This window comes from Manacus vitellinus, unplaced genomic scaffold (assembly GCF_001715985.3).
Source record: "Manacus vitellinus isolate BGI_N305 unplaced genomic scaffold, ASM171598v3 scaffold_3_pilon, whole genome shotgun sequence".
NCBI classification, from domain to species: domain Eukaryota; kingdom Metazoa; phylum Chordata; class Aves; order Passeriformes; family Pipridae; genus Manacus; species Manacus vitellinus.
The window spans coordinates 32,953,593-32,969,556 of record NW_021940535.1 but is presented as its reverse complement, the minus strand read 5'-3'; the positions used below and the strand labels follow the sequence as shown (position 1 = coordinate 32,969,556).

The 15,964-nt window shown below is 39.0% G+C and overlaps 1 protein-coding gene across 3 annotated transcripts in view; it reads left to right on the top strand.

The window, feature by feature from the left end:
• The window catches only part of CDK14 (cyclin dependent kinase 14), a 305,938-nt gene extending 290,494 nt beyond the window's left edge, over positions 1–15,444 (top strand). For all 3 annotated transcript variants that reach the window (XM_029961885.1, XM_008933769.3, XM_018075820.2), the window contains exon 14: positions 11,231–15,444. The gene's annotated coding sequence lies outside the window, so the exon portion shown is untranslated. The remainder of the gene's footprint in view (positions 1–11,230) is intronic.
• Positions 15,445–15,964: the final 520 nt, after the last annotated feature.

Sequence of the window (15,964 nt, the reverse complement as noted above, 5' to 3'; positions counted from 1 at the left end):
AACCTTGTGTCATTTAAACTATTTAAATGAGCTATGCAAAACCTTACTTTTATAAAGGAGCTTCAAAAAAAAAAAAAAGATGAAGTATTTTTGGCAGTTATAAGAAAACCAATGCTTATGGTATTTTTGAAAGAAAAGCCTTAAGTAGTCCATCTTACCATGATCCCTGTCTTTGCATACCATGAAAAGCTCAGTATGTTGCACCTGATATGACATCTACTACTTCTTCCACATATGTGAAGCTTCTCAAGTGTATGAGACTGCTTTTTAAAAACATTTAAATCTTTCAAAAAACAGAAAGGAGAGGGGAAGCCTCTGTAATACTTGAAGGAGGCCTGATTTTCAAAGCTAGTAGATCCTGCGAAGTTGTGTCATTGAGAAGTACCTCATGTTGGATTTCCTAAACCATGCGTAATATCTGAACGTCTTAATCATACATGTGGAAAAGTTCTTACCTCAGCCAGAGTGGGAATTCTGAGAAATAAAATCACTGAGCTGCTTTGAGATCTCTTACTGTAGAGAGATGTACTAGATAGGATATCCTCATTGCTGTAGTGATGCTCTGTATAGATCCTAATTCTGGAACATTTTTTCCATTTAATGCCACAGAGACCGCACTGGGGAAATATTTCTGTTTCAGAGCTCCATACGGTTTTGTATGTAAAAATGGAACTGGCAGAAAATAAAGCAGCTGGCCTGAAGCTGCCAGTAATTATTTCTAATGTCATAGATTTTCGGCAAGAATCCCAAGTGGAAGCTGTATAGGCAAAAGGACTGCATAGCAGTATTCAGTAAGTATCAGCAGAGCTTCTAGGGAATGAGCACAGAGGCAAGAAATATCTCATAAAACACCAGTGCATTTCCTAATCTGGGATTTTTTTCCCTTCTGCTCCATTCTAGTCTTAAAAACTCTCAGGTTGGGAAACAATTCAGGCTTGAAAAGGTCAACTCCAAAGATTTCCTAATCTCTCTGTGAATACTTGCATGGCATTTATGGTATAAGTGGACACACAGACTAAGAGCTTTAGACATAATGATATTTGGAAATATATTCCAAAATTTAAATACATCTATTACTTACACTTGCCATTAAAGTAATATAAAGTAATATTGTAGGAAAGATCCTTCTGATTCAATATGTGAAGTCTGCTTTCTGTCTAATTTATGCGTGCTTAAGAGTTGCAATGCTGTCCTAAAAAATGTGTTTTAATTGACATGACCACTTTGACATGATGCTCATTCTCTGAAAAAACACAGCAGCAAATAGAATGTATAACCAGATGGTGTTTAATTAGACATGTCTTTGCTATCTAGAATGCAACTGCAACGATATCTGTTCTGTCAAGCTAAAATAAAGGCATTCATAACTCCACATTCCAGATTAATTAAGAATTCCTTGCTGGTTTGAAAAGTACTTTCTAGGAAAAACACAAATGAAAATAAAAATACAGACGAGACATGGATTTTTTTTTTTATTTTGTTGGTTTACCCATCCCTCTTTCTTTTTCCTTCTGAACCTGAACAGTCATTCTGTCTTAAAAAAAAACCCAAAACAAAACAAAACAAAAAAAACAACCAAACAAAAAACCCATTACTTAATTCCAAGCTGCCTGAAGGTACTTGAGGGCTAGTACAATGATTTTGATAATGATAAACATTCACACTTTGTTTTCTTAATGTTTGGTATTTATCTGTGGGGACTGAGGTAGTTTATAGTGTTGTGATCCCTTGCAGAGGTGTCTTTACATTCCAAGGAATCTTAGTAAGAGTAAAATGGTCCACACCCATCTCAAGACTATCCCATAGCTACTCAGCACTGATTACACTAGTGGCATTAAATTTGTTCCAAGACCATTTATTTTTCAAGAAGTAACTTGGCTAATATTAACAATCACATGTATGCAAAATGCCCTATTTTTAAGTACCTGTGGATTCTTTAATCTTAGCATGAATCAGTGCTTAATTTTTCGGAGGAGGTGAGTGCTAGTCTTTCATATGTCATTTTGTCCAGCAGACTTTGCTTTGGGGATAAAAGCCATGACAAGGAAAAGTGGGAATAAATTTCCAATTAAGTCCTCTGAAGTTATGTACTTTTTGTTATGCTAGATGGGAAAGAATGGAGGGAGGTGGTCAGGGACATCATCTCATTGGGTTTTGAGTTGGTCAGCTGTTGTGTTTCAGATACAAGAAATATGCTTAGGTTTGAGTTGATAAATAGCACTGTTAAATAACAGCGACCATCACTCCTGACACGGGCAGTCAGTAAGTTTCATTCATAGTATTTGGATTAGGGCACAGTTGATCTGCTCTCCCTGAACTCTAGGGTCTTATTATTCATTCAAAGCTAGATAAAGAATCAGATGCTTTTCTATCCCTTCTGAATTCTCTGAACTCTGGTTAAATATGACTTGAAGCTTCACAAACTGTTAAACATCTTGATACGCTGGCAGGCCAACATATTTTTACTGCTAAAAAAAAATTAAAGCCAACCAAAAAAATTCAAAGAACTTCCAGTCAGAGGCATGGGCTCCCAGCCATCTCTTGTTTGCTGCTCCCTTGAAACATGTACAGGAGATTATCCTTATTAGGCAATCTTACGGGTATTCCCAGATCTTTTGAATATGGTTTTCTTGCTTTTTAATTAGTAGGTCATTATGCAACAACTTCTGTCTGCTCCCCTAAGTGGGCAGCTAGGGCAGATTTCACAGTGTTTCTGGATACCTGAAAATAATTAGCCATTTGTGAGTTGGGAGGTGGCTTCAGATGTTAGAAAGGGAAGCTTTGTTATGAGTAATGCACTGGGGAACTGCTGTTGATGAAAAATAAGGATGTTATTCCATGATTTTTTTCTTTGCAGGCAAGAACAGTCAAGTTTCTGCCTAGCTCCATCCAGGCAGTTCCTTCTTGCTCCCTCACCAGTTTCCAATCCCATTAGTTGTAATGTTGCAGCTATTTGGAAGTTTGGTGTAAACAGGATCACTGAGAAGATCTACATAAAAATAATGTCACTTCTGATACTTTTACTGATCCAGTGTACAGGGAGTCCCACAGAAAATTTTACAAGACAAGTGACAGGGGCACAAGTTGCAGGGCAGGAACAAGAAGTGAGGTTTGCAGCAGTTGGAATTTCTTAAGCTGGCTCTGCCATAAAGATGAGACATGATGGAAGGGTACCACAGCTCAGCTTACTTGCACCTAGTTGCTTGTAGTCCCTTGGCTGTTTAGTTTAGCAAGAGAGTACAATGAGATCTCTCACCAGCTCTTCTGGTGCTCGTTTTCTCCAGAGATGGGTTCAAACCAGTAACAAATCTGTTAACCAGAATATTAATGACTTTATATCATCTTCCAACAGGTATTTTCTTTTCTGAGTTCAGTTATATACAACTGTAATGGATAGGCTCTTTCTTTCTTTTCCTTTCTTTTCTTTCTCTCAGGTATTTTAATTAAGCTATCTACAAATTTTGTTCAGGCATAGCATTTACTTATCTGTTTCAGAGTAGAGAGCTGGTGCTACAGCTGAGATAAGGATCCCATTGTGTCAAACACTGGCAAAAATTGTAGGTATAGGTTCTCTCATTATAGATCCAGGCAGACAACATTTCCCCAATACACATTCAGTCAGTTCCTCCTCGGCAGGCTTTTTTGCAAGTTATCAGGGTGAGAAGCATAGCAATTTAGACATGTCACGTTAATCAGATTAAAAAAAAAAGGTTACAAGAAGTTGTAGGGATTTGGCTCTTTGTCAGGTTTGAGAAGTATATTCTTGCAAACAAGTAGCACTAATGTATTTCTGGTCTTGATGTGTAACAAAATCCTCATCTTGCTTTTTTGTTTTTAATAAGTTTTCCATGACTTTGCTTGCAAACTATATTGAGCTCAATAACACTGCTATTTTTGTAGTATCTGAAGTACTAGTTTTCCCAGAACTCACTCACAGAGGGCTGTACTTTACTCTCAAAAACTAGAAGACATGTAGTAGATTCAGTCCTGGCCATTTTTCATGTGAAGCCTTATTCAAATGGTAATTGTGAAAGGCTTTGTGGACTTTGTTCTCAACTCAAAGAAAAAACTTCAGCTGTGGGCAGCGAGGGTAGGAAAGAATTTTTGCTGAAAGACTTGTAGAAAACTAATTTGGAAGTTATTGCAGCCACTCAAAAGTTAAAGGTATACCTACAAATCAACTGTGAAACCAATCATGTTATCAAATAACACTGAAAGTATGTACTGTGAATAAAATATACTATAGTGAAGATCAGGCTTGTATTCCTTTTTTTCCTCACAAGACACACTATGAAGGAATTCATTATAATATTTTGCAGGGACCTGTGTGCAAAGTATGCACGGTTGGTTTGCAATTATTGATATGCATATAGGCTGCTTAGCAACTAGTGTATGATTTCAGGGCAAGTCTTGGCCCTTCAGAATCAACTTCCCACACTGGACTACTGGGTGCACATTCATAGAGTCTTAGGAGATGTAGGACTTTCGTTTTGAACTCTTACTGTGCATTAAGGTGCAATTTGGAAAACACACAGTCCAAGTAAAAATTTCAACTACTACTAAATTTTGCAACTGTTCTAATATTGCATTTTTGTTAAATTTAACTGTATTTATGTAATTTGAACTATTGGTGGCTACAGCTAAAACTGAGCACTCATTTTGAAAGACACTCTAAATCCAAAGGCTGGAACATAAACCAGAGAAATGTAGAGGTGTCATTTAAACATTAAATAATATTAAATATTGCTAAAGAAATATAAAGTGAATTGGCAAAGATGTGGCCTGTCTGAGGGGAAGAAGGTGAGGATGTTCTCTCTTTATTGAGTTATGCCCCATCCTTGGAACAAGACTGGAAGTTGCATTTATAGTGTACCTGGCAAGGGAAATTACACCTGATGTTTTAGCCACACAGGTAACTTGCACATATTTTGCTAAGGCTTCTTTAATTAATTACAGCGGTGCAGGATCCTGAGTTGACACTTAAACTGACTGTGTCAACATGGGCTTTGACACAAACTGAAATTATATTGTAATAATTCATCCTTGTTCAACTCCTGAAAGTTGCTTTGTAGACACATCACAGGGAAGAAGATATTTGGTTTCAGTGCTATTTTAGAAGTGATGCAAATCCATCATGTTCCTGTGTGTTACAAGGTATTTTAGTTCAGGAATCACTAACAAGCCTACAGTTGAAAATATTTTTTTTAAACCCTTCTCAGTTTGTAAAAAACATCATTTTTCTAGCACATCTCTCTATTTTTTTTTTTAATAAATTTTTAATGACAGCCTTAAGTCTTGCCTCTCCTGTGTATTTTGGGGCATGGATAACTAGATAAAACTAAAGCCCAGCAGAAAGCAACTTAAGTAACCCTATATTTAGCCTTAGTGAGCAGTATTCCTCAGGAAACCACAAACAAGGTATAGTCCATCGAAGAAAAGCTTGCAACAAGCTAGACTGTATACTGAAACAATCTTTGAACTAACACCTCTGAAGATACGCAGAGCAACTCTATAAGCAGCGATCTACTGAGCCTTGTCCATGGGGTAATTCTGAGCCTGAGTTAACAACACTGCAGAGCATTTATTTTTCATATATCAGAACAAATGCATTTCTTTTAAATTTCACAGAAGTAAAACTTCCCTGCAAAGGAAGGCATGCTATACAGTGTGAAAATTGCATATTCTAAAGCATATATTTATAGAAATATCTTTGTATATCCATCCTTTCCACACACCTTCAGACTCCTACATACACATTATTTGTATGTTTGCATTTGTGCATATATATTACAGACATAGATATAAACCAAAACATGTATGCATGTATATACGCATTTATATTTGAAGAGGGAAAAGAATTTATGGTGACTGGCCAAATCTAATTTGTCTGCTTGTATTTAGCACTTAAGGGCTTATATATTCAGTTTGTGCAAAAGAGTGAAGAAGTACTCCTTGCTTATGCCTTAAATCAGAAATGCATGAAGTGCAGCTGCAGAGATAATACATTCTCCCCAAAGGCTTTGGCTGAGCAAATTAGGTGTCAATGGGGTGCCTGCACAGGCAGTACTCTCTCTAATTAGTCTCTTGAGCCTAGTTGGTGGCAGGTATAAGATGATCTAATCAATTGGTCTGTGTCTGATGGTACCTGTAAAAATCCTAGCAGGCAGAGCTGTCTCCCACAGGTCACTCACCTGCACAGCAGGAACACTCGTTTTCATTTTTCATCTCTTCCATCACATGATGCTGACAGTTGGTTTTAAGGAAATTGAATCCAAAAAATATCTAGTTCATAGGGCATGTAGGTCAAAATAAAGTTGCATTATGGGTATTGGTGATCCAATTAATTAATATTTATAGCAACAAGTTGCATGTAGGTACTGTCTGGGTGCAAACAGTATTGATAATGTCTGATTGGCTTTTTAAAATTACTTCTCTAACAAAGCTAGGAATAAAAGGTGCAAGAAAAATCACCTGTTAATTGTGTACTTTTTTTTCAAAGGGGATGAACAGCATCTGTGGTGTGGACACATGGTGGAGGGAAAAGCAGAAAGAGCATTATTGTTGATGAACTTAAACACCCCCATGTTTCAGCTCATAGAGAATACAGTATCTCCAGTTGTCAGCTCACATTTTTACTTTAAATCTGGAATACTCTTACAATAATGCTAAATCAGCTGCCATGTAAATAGACCTGCACTCTGAGTGTGCTTTGCATGCTAAGGACTCTGCGGGAGCATAACTCCACCTTATGTGATAATTTATACAGAAATTAAAAGTATCTAGAGAAGGATGATGATGCTGCCAAAAAGAATGTGTACTGAACTGGCATTTTTACAGGAAATTATGTTCTTTCACTAATTAAAATAAAGAAAAATATTTGGGATTTAGTCACCCTCCTCTGCCTCATGTCTTGAGAGTATGAGTAGTGTTTAAATTAAAAGCTTTGGTATCCCTTTCTAGAACCACTGTTACATCACCAGTTACTGTATTCTGAAGTTGGCAACTGCCATTTTTAAGGTGGATTACTCTTTATCCCATTATTGTCTGGGACAAACAGAATGCATGAGCAGATGATTTCTCTAGACAACAAACACAGAAATTAGTTACTTCATGTAGGTCACTTAGTATTTCAAGTACATAAATAACTTGCTTGAAGAAGACTATGAGGTTTAGTAGAAATGTCATGAAAACCAGAAGTACCTGAATCTGTGGTGAAAAACACAAGTTCATTTTTAAGGCAGTCTGTTATGTTTCAGGGTTTGTTGTTTGTTTGTTTGGGGGGTTGATTTTGCTTTGCTTTGCTTTTTAAGGAAATATGAAAGAACCCTATTTTGCTCCTGGGAAATCAGAAGTTGTAAATACTCCATTTAACAGTTTATGCTTTTATAAGCAAAGCTGTGACCAGAAGCCATAAACACAATCTGCCAAGTCACCAGGCGAAACTTTGATTTGTATGATCAGGGAAATGTATTAAATTCTAAGCAAGGATATTTCTAAAATATATCTTTAAAAATGCAAACATGGAATTACTGAGCCACTGTATTGAGTCTGGCTGAGATGGAGTTCCATTTCCTCATAGCAGCCCTCACAGTGCTGTGCTTTGCTTGGTAGCTTGAAAGGTGTTGGTAACACACCAGTGTTTTGGCTACTGCTGAGCACAGCATCAGCACTGTAAACTGATGGTCGGACACCACTTGCTAATGGGAAGTAGAGAATAAACCTCGCTATTTTCCTTCCTGCTTGCACGCATGCAAACTTTCACTTTTGCTTTAGTAAACTACCTTATCTCAACCTATGAGTCATTTTTCATCTTATTCTTTCTTCCCTGTCCTGCCGGGAAGGGGAGTGATAGAGCAGTTTAGTGGGCACCTGTCATCCAGCCAAGGTCAGCCCACTACAGCCATCTGGAAACTGAATGGCAGCACTTCGTGGAGGGCCCTGCCTCAGGTCTTGGTTGTGTGAACAACTGATGTTTCAGTTCAAGAGCCCCACTGAAGAAAAAACGCTTTTTTAATAAAAAGACTGGTTCACATCAGTCAAAATTTTTCTGTTTGTTTTATTGTGTATTTTCTGCTGTGGATAAAAAGACACTCTCCTCTTTCTCCAGTTTAGGAGAGGTGCCTATTTCATGAGTCCCATCTTCAACAAAAACAAAAGTTAAGGAGCACAGTGCTTACAGCACTCCTCTGACATCTGTGTTCAGTTTCTTCCTCTTCCTCAGGATAGGAGAAGGCTGGCACTCCAGGAGGGCACTCTGATGCCAAGGGAAGGGATTTCACCTGTTGACACTACTTTGAATCAACAATAAACATTCAGAGAATTAGGGATTCAGATGCAAACATTATCTATTCCTGACTACAATGCTTGTTGTGTCATGTAAGGACATTTTATACATGGTGGAAATGCATAAGCAGCCAAAGCTGAGGGTTCAACCTCAGAACACCCTGGCCATTATGGCACTGGTGCGAGCAGTGGGCCAGCTCCTGTCATGCAGGCCAGCTTCCCAAACTGGGCATTTCAACACATCTTCAGACAGACTGTGACCACCATACTGTTCCCTGCTTCCAGCTGCACTGTCTTCTAGCTTTCTCCAGCCAGAACCATTGGTGAAATGTGGCATCAAGTCTTGCTCTTTTCTGGTGATTTTACTGTTTGATCTAATCTAAATCTTGAGCCTGTGCAGAAAGTGGGGGGTGGCGTTGCCCACCGTACTGTTACGCAGGCTCTCAGCTTTCACAGGAAAGCAGTTACCGCAGCTGCAAGCTTGGCACAGCAGGACCCAGCTGGAGCTGGTGGAGTTCTGATGATAAAACTGTCAGCTGCCTTATACTGAGCCAGAGCAGGAAACCTGTAACTTCTGCTACCCTTTCTTAGTCTTCAGTGTTCTGCCCTTGTTCTGTGTTTGTGCTGGTGGTGGTTACCAGAGTGCAAAGATTTTTTTTTCCCCTGTGTTACATGCAGCAGCTCTCAGTTGGTCATTCCTAAGGAAGCTCTTAATGTTCTAGGGCTTGAGTCTGGAAGTGCTAATGAAGGTATTCCCCATTTCACAAGCTCAAGCCCTCCCCTGGAGAATGTATCATCAGCTTTGCCTACAGAGCCAAACTTGAAACCAGAAAATGTAGTATGGTTACTGGGAAATGGTAGCATACCCCTAAGAGAAGTGTGATGCTTACCTCTTTTAGAAATTGTCCTGAGGCCCACTGATAGAAAGCTTTCTCAAATCTGAACATTTTCTGGTAGTTTGATAATTACCAGAAAAGCCTCCATCCAAAGGCTTTTCTGTGCTTATAATTTTGTTTCCTGTCTTAGATGTCACTGCTGCTTATGCCAATCTCTAGAACTCCAGCAATTTGGGCTTAGCCTGAAATTTGGCCAGCTATTCTGAATCTGGGCAGATGTGGCTTCCAAACTGCAAGACTGCCTTTCACAGGTGTAGTGTGGGAGGCAGTAGGGGCAATGCAAGCTCAACTTTTGAAGGAGCTTTGAGAGTTTAGTTGCTTCTTTGTAAGGAGGGGCTCCAAAAAGGACATCCCTACAAAGTGTTTTTGAAGGAAAGGAAATGTGGAATTTGAGGAATACTGTCATTGGTGTTTTACCACTGAGCAGTTGTGAATCTCTGCATGTTCCAAATACTGCTTTTCTTTTTAAGTTTATGAAGAGTAAACTAAATGCATCAGCTCAAATGTATTCCTTGAAACAAGATCTACTGGCATTTCAGCCAAGCTCTAGACCCTGGGGAAAGTAGGTCTTCCATGTGGAATAGACAGTCCACACAAACTCCAGAATCATTTAGGAAGTAACCCAGGAAGGACTCTAGAGTTAGTAGACCAAGCTCCAAGAGGGCCCAAGACTTTTGTTAATCCAATCCAAGTATCCTGGTGCTTAAAGAAAAGAAGAGCTCTCAAGAATCATGATAGGAACCCTGGAAATTACGAAAGTTAAGAGATTGGGCTGTTTTGTTGAAAGACACAATTAAAATGTTATGCTTGAAACTGCAGTTCAAAAATGATGCCTTGCTTTTCTTCTGCTTTTGAAATGAGGGCTAGACTAGATTCACTGGCACCTGCACCCAGTTTGATTTATATAGTTTTAGGACATGCTAATACAAACCAGTTCCATGCTCAATGAATATTTCAGCATTCTTTTTCTTAAGTGATGAAATTCCTTCACATCTGACTGTCTTCCTGCAACTACATTTTAAAAATGTATCAGGTCCGTAGTTACAATCCTTGGTCTTGAAGAACCTAACAAATATATTTTCAGAATTTCTCAGAAATTTCTCACTTTATTACTTGGCATAGAATTTTAGTTGGACATTTATTAATTAAATATGTTAATTATAAAATCCTTTTCGTGGCTTCAGTTCACCTAGCCTTCATTTAGCCTTTACTTGGCTCTTCTTGCAGTTGTTGGATGCTTTGTTTTACAGTAACACATCCCACATTCTCAGTCTGTCTCCTGTTTTGTGTAAACCTCAAAAGCATCATGATATCTGCTTGCAAGTTCAGTTACTGCTTTGAGCTTATACATCAACAGAGTGAAAGATGACATAAGTGATGCTATGGATATAGTGTTTATTTTATTATTTGAAAGGAGAGAATTTAGTCATCTGCCTATTAATAGAAATACACTGAACTAAAGAGGAATACATTTAAATGCAGCACACCAAGGAGCTCCATAACCTGGTTGTGTTTGCAGAAATGTTTGTGATGTGCCCCAGGGTACCTCAAACAACTTTTGGGAAGGAGACCTGAGGAGACCTTTTGATAAACTAGTTGCAAGCATTGCTGTGGAGGTGATCACTAGGGACTCCATGAGGAAGGGGCCAAAAAGACCTTGTAAACTCCTGAAACTGTGCCAGCATTTAGCAACCTTCCTTTGCATTCAGGGGATGTAACCACCTTTAGAAGAGCTGACTGTCTGTTTATGGCTGTCTATAATTTCCATGGAGAATGTGAGTGCTAATGGCACCTCTGAAGATTAGCACTTGGGGCAGAGATACATTAATATGGATTAATATATCTCACTTGGGCGACCACTCCAAAAACATTGGTGTTTTAAGTTCATTTTCCTGACATATCAGCTCTAAACGTGCTTTGTAAGTCTGTCCTTCACTCTGAGCTGGTGTCTTCATAACTAGCTTTGGACTAACCTATCTTTTACCAAGTTAAAACAACATTTAAAAATGCAATTCATGAGGCTTATTATAATTTATATTGTTTCCTTACAGGATTAAATTTACCAGGTTGGAGGAGGGAAACAAAAACCTAATGAGGAGGCCGACACCAGGAAGGAACCACGGCCTGTTTCCTTTCTTTCTCTATGGTGGATTTCATTCAAAAGAAAATTGAAGCTGGCAAGACCCTGTTTTTCCCTGCAATTTATTTAAAACCTTGCACGCATTTGGATACCTTGTGATTTCAGAGAACTATGTGCAGATTAAGCTTTTGCTTACTGATACATGGCATGTACTCTTTCAGTCTTTTGTGTTTGATTTTGTTTGATTTTCCACTGCAGCGCTGCATCTTTGTAAGCACCAGCAATGTCTTAAATACTTTCAGACAACACATTTGGTGTTCACACTTCTTCAGTAACAGCTGTACTAAAAGAGGCAATGGTGGCATAAAGAACTGTGTGTTTTCTTTGAGAGTTATGCATATTTTGCAACCAGTGGGAAGACTATTTCTTCCAGGGCAAGCCCAACTTGTCTGATCAGCTGACAATTATAACACCTTGCCACTCTTCCTGAAGTGTTGTTGGGTTATTTCTTTTTTCATTATTCCCTCAGACCATTCATATCCATTTTAAAAACATGGCAATAATTGCATGTTTACTTCAGTACTCTGAATTTGGTTACTCTGCTTAGGCTATGTAGCATGCCAGTTTTCAAAATAGGCCTGTGAGAAGGACAAAACAAAAATGATGAGATGTATGCAGCTGACATTCAGTGAATATACAGTGAATTCTTTATGATTTTATTTCCTTCAAGAATATATATTTCTTTTATGGGTCTTGGTTAACATCTCTGTTTTTCCTCACAGTAGTTACCTGGTTTGGAATGTTTTCTTGAAAACAGAGATGATGAAACTATTCTGTTTAATTCAAGGCAGATACTAAGGTACAGAAAAACTTCCATTGAATGAGCCATTAAATCTAGCTGTTTTACTTTGCCATGTACAAAGCAAGGTAAAGAATTTTCCTCATCCCAAATTGTTTGCTGTTCCACACCAAAGCACCTTTCAAGTTATTTTCAGTACGTATTCTGAGCTGATTGGAAGGCACTACATGATCCTTGGTCTTTAGATAGCTTTTCTGAATGAGTCATTCAAATGCAAACTTTGCAAGAAATTAAGTTGTGTGATTTTAGAAAAGGAAGCCCCGATACATTATGGTTGGGGAGAACATTGTGTTCAGGGGTGTGAAAAAACTGCCCTGACTGTATACAATGCTTTGCATTCAGAAAGGGCAGGGTATGGTGCAAAAATCACTGTTGAGTTATAGTCCTGCTCGGACAGAAACGCTTGCTAGGCAATATTATTCTACACATAAATTTGACATCCTTTGCTTGCTGGATGCATCAAATTACATTTTTAAGAAGTGTGGTAACACTTTGGTTAGCTTTCAGTGTTTAAAAGGAGGGGAAAAGGATTTGTGCTACTGCCATCTTATTAAAAACTCCAGCAGTGTTTAATAAGAAAAAATCACCCAATAAGGCAAATCCTTGAATGCACAAGTAGCTACGAAAGGTCTCTTAATGAACTAGGACAGGAGTCTACACTTTCAAAGAGCTGAACTGTGGAAATATTCTCAATATTTGTACAGCCATTAAAAGACAATTTTCCCCAATGACATCTCTGTTTCAGGATCTGCAAAAAGCCATCTGAAAGCCACTTTCAGTCACAATCCTATTTAGAACTTACTACAGTTTTTCCCCTGTGTTTATAAGGGGAAAAGTGACCACTGAACTTTGAATTTATCACACACTGAAACTGCCTTAGATGTTGTTTGTTTGGGTTTCATATTTCTTTTTTTTGTAAGAGAAAAGTCTTTTATACATTATCTTTGCTACTTAAATCGTGTGCAGTTTGATGATTAAAATTAGCTATTTTTAAAAAAAAACTTGCTGCAAAAATCTGAAGAATTTTTGAAAATGTAACAAAGATTTTGATTAGGAATATAAGGGTAGTTCCATAGATGTTTCTACTTGGCAGCTTAAATTGAGAGGCAAGCAATTATGCTGCTCAGCTAACCATCTGAAGGTTTAATATAGAAAGTAATTCCCCAGCTGTTCCCACAAGCCTAGCACATTACTATCCATAGTGACTCACATACAGTATTTGCTTAAGGTATGTATGTATGTGTGTATGTGTGTGTACACACACATGCAAGTGAGATTATCTTCTCTGCCCCATTCCCACTTTTAAGCAACCACTGAAATAAAGTTGGTCCAAAAATCTTTGAACTCAATTGCCTGAAGGAAAGTTCATAAATATCTAGGCTTCTAAGTAGTAACTTATTCTTCAGCAGTAGTGAGGTTATCTCAGCTACTGATCATTAAGAAGTGACCAGGATCTCTTACTTATGCACCTACTTTGCAGGCCCCCTGATTGCCTTGGGTTTGTGGTGACTTGGATTTGCTGCTCTCCCGTGGAGGCTCTGGGCCCTGGGGATGTTCTCCCAGCACCAAGGGGACAGCACACTGGTGCTGTTCACATGAGCACTGCAAATTAATCTTCTGAAACATCAAATCTGATGGGAAATATCAAGGGTTTTTTAGAAAGCAGAAGCTCCTTTGGCCAGGGAACTGACAGTTAGCAGTACGGCCTTATTTCCCTCTTCCCCCTTCAGCAGAGCCCTTACCTGCATGATTAGCCTGACTGACATCCATCAGTTAGGCCCCCCTGACAGCTGCCCACTCCTCCAGCTGTTTTCAGCACAACTCTTCTCAGTGTTGCAGAGTGGGCTGTTTAAACCACATCAGTGGTCTTGAGACAGCTTCAGCAAAGGTCAGTAGTAGATCCTTTTCTCTCATCCTTCCCAAATAAGTTCCCCACAGAATCTTCAAAGGGACAAGAAGTAGCCCAGCCTTCCAGATGTGCTGTGGGTACCTGGAACACGAAGTTTCATGCTGTCAACAGTCAAAAGTTGGCTTCAGTGACCAGTAGTCTCCGGGGCACAGTCCTTGAGAAACTGTGCAACTTGCTTGGTGTCAGTAGCCAGCAGCAGCATAACTTGTGTTTTCCTACCACTTGACTGAGCCCCAGTAGATCCTTCCTGGTAATACTTGAGAGGATGTGGCTTTGCTGCAAGATGGGAGAGCAGCTACAGGGCAACAGATATAGCAGGCAGATAAAAGTGTTCTAACTCTCTGTGGGATCTAATATTAAGTGAACGTGGAAGGGAAGATGGTGATAGAGATGGCCTGCATGATACAGAGAGTCCTTACAAGTTTCAAGTTCACCGAATCTGATTTTACTAGTCAACCAGCTGGAGATGGCTTAGTCCTCTCTCCTGCTGGGTTCAGATCAGCTCTAATCCACACCCAGCAGGCACCACACCAGACAGGACACTCCAATACTTCCTATATTACGTTACTGTATGGTGTCCTGGATTGGTTGGGTCCTTTTAATTTCCACTATTTTTTTAAATCAGAACCATGACTTAGGACAAGTCATCAGTACAACAGTGAAAATTCAATCTGCAGTAGATAGAGGCACAGGGGGTTTTGCTTTCTCTTTAATGCACAGGGGTTCTGCACTTCAGACTCCTGGAGGGAGATAAGATAATAAATACCCTGTGGGCTGGTGGGTGAAGGACACCCCTCAGTGCACCCTGTCAGTGCACGCAACCAAATGTGTAGTCAATGCTCTGATATGCTCATATACAAAATAATCATCTGTGAATATTATTGGGTCTGTAATCTTTGTTATATAAAAGGTTTAGGCTGTACAGACTGGGGAGCAAAATGTAGACACCTCATATAAACAGAATTAGGCTGCATTACTGAGCATAACGATACTCTCCCCTACCAGCATTTAGGTGGAGTGACTGTATGTTACTGCCTTGCATTTTTCACATAAGCAAAAAATCTGAAAGTAAAGGATGCACTAATAATTCCCATCCCCCAAAATGCATTTCAATGGTGCTGCATACAAAATCCCTGCTTGCCAGCTTCCACGCGGATTTTTATGTGGTGCACCAAGAGGTGTTCTTTTTTTAACAAAAAAAAAGGGGAAGGCTGGTACATGAAAACAATGTTAATGTTATTAAATATATATATACTTCAGAAGAACAGCATAGTAAGCAGTACAGTAAAATAAATGTCGCATTATTTGTTACACCTTGTAATTTGTCTGTATTATGAAAGATGTAATGGTTTGTCAGCTGTAACTGTTGTTTTCTTGTAACATCATATTGAATAAAGTGTAGCAGAATCTCTCTTTTCCTTTGTATATGTGATCTAGACTTAACCCAGGGAATAAAGCCTTTCTTTTCCCTTTTGTTCTCCAAAAACTGAACAAGGAAATGGTTGTAAACATGAGATTTTTAAGGAATGAAAAGTACTTGGAAGCAGGCAGGTGCTAGACACTAATGAGTTGAAAAGATTAGGCACTGATTCAGTCAAACATGAGCTTCATCAAAACTAGAAGCCAGTGCTAACACTGGGCAAGGTTCTTCATATTTTGGTCTGTAATAGTAAGTTAATTACTTGGTGTCTCTTTCCATTTTTTGATATCACAGTATCACAGAATATGCCGAGTTGGAAGGGACCCACAAGGGCCATCAAGTCCAACCCTTAGCCTTGCGCAGGAGCATCCCCAAGAGTCACACCATGTGTCTGAGAGTATCATCCAAATGCTTCTTGTATCCTTCAAATGCTTCTTGAACTCTGTCAGGCTTGGTGTTGTGACCACTTCCATGGGAAGCCTGTTCCAGTGCCCAGCCACCCTCTGGGTTAAGAACC